A 1,121-nucleotide genomic window follows, 5' to 3' on the forward strand; every position below is an offset into this window, starting at 1 on the left:
GCGAAAGCCAAAGATCAGCAACAGTCAAGAATGGCAACAGTATAGGGGGCAGTAGCACCATATTGGGTCACTGCAGTTTTAAGTTCTTTAAGAACCTTAAAATCAAAACCAGAGTGGGTGCGGACCAAACGTCCCTGGGCATCAGTAGACTCGAAAATTGGAAAAGCCTCAAAGTCTAACAAGGCAGAGTGTCGGCCAGGGCGAACAGAAGATTTCTGAAGAGTCACCAATAGGCGGTGGTACATCCATATCAATTAAGATGGAAGTATGATCCTGCCGGGCAGTGGGCCGGGAGACAAAGCCACCAGTAGGTGGTATCAAAGAAACGCAGCAGGAGCCAGGCTGATTGTGGTGACAAGAATTTTTTAGTCGAAGTTCTTTAAGAAGAATAATAAGGTCTTGATATTCTTTTTCTAAAGCGATCTGAGACTTAAGGAATTGTAGCCTAGACTTTAGTTCTGCCTGGGAATCAAAAGCTGGGAAAACCGTAGGCGGAGCAGCGGGAAAAGGTGGGGGACAATCTGGAATGTGATATTGAGCGGCTTGTTGCGCTAGATCATCCCAGTCAGTGTTATTAGAACGCGCTATAAGCTCTGGGGGCTTTGGCAAATCAGGGTAAATTTTGCTATACGGTTTAGTAGCCACAGTGTCGGCGGGGGTAACTGTATTCAAAATGGCCGAAGAGGCTCCACCCACTAGAGTCTTCTTCACCGATTGGGAAGAAGTTCTTTGTTCTCCGCCATCTCTGTCCGCAAGCTCTGCGCCATCTTGAGCTGGCGCCTGAGTCATCTCCCCATCACCATCACTATCGAAGGACATAAGGTCCTCTTGTTGTTTGGGGGCATCTGAACTAGTTTGAGTGGATGGTTTATCGGCAGAAGCGGAGACTGAGGGATTAGAGTCCACTCGGAGGATCTTTTCACCCTTCTGAATCATGGAAGCAACCTGGGGATCTCGAGACTTTTGGGATAAGAGTTCATCTATTAGATTCCAGTAAGCAAAAGCAGTCACAGGGACTGTTTCGGGCCCAAAAACATCATAATAGTCTTTTAAAGCATCACCCACCCGTTTCCAGCGCTTGGAGTCAATAGTACCTTCCAAGGGAAACCAGGGACAGACCT

The sequence above is a fragment of the Octodon degus genome, unplaced genomic scaffold, assembly GCF_000260255.1.
Source record: "Octodon degus isolate 3935 unplaced genomic scaffold, OctDeg1.0 scaffold00251, whole genome shotgun sequence".
Taxonomy (NCBI): Eukaryota; Metazoa; Chordata; class Mammalia; order Rodentia; family Octodontidae; genus Octodon; species Octodon degus.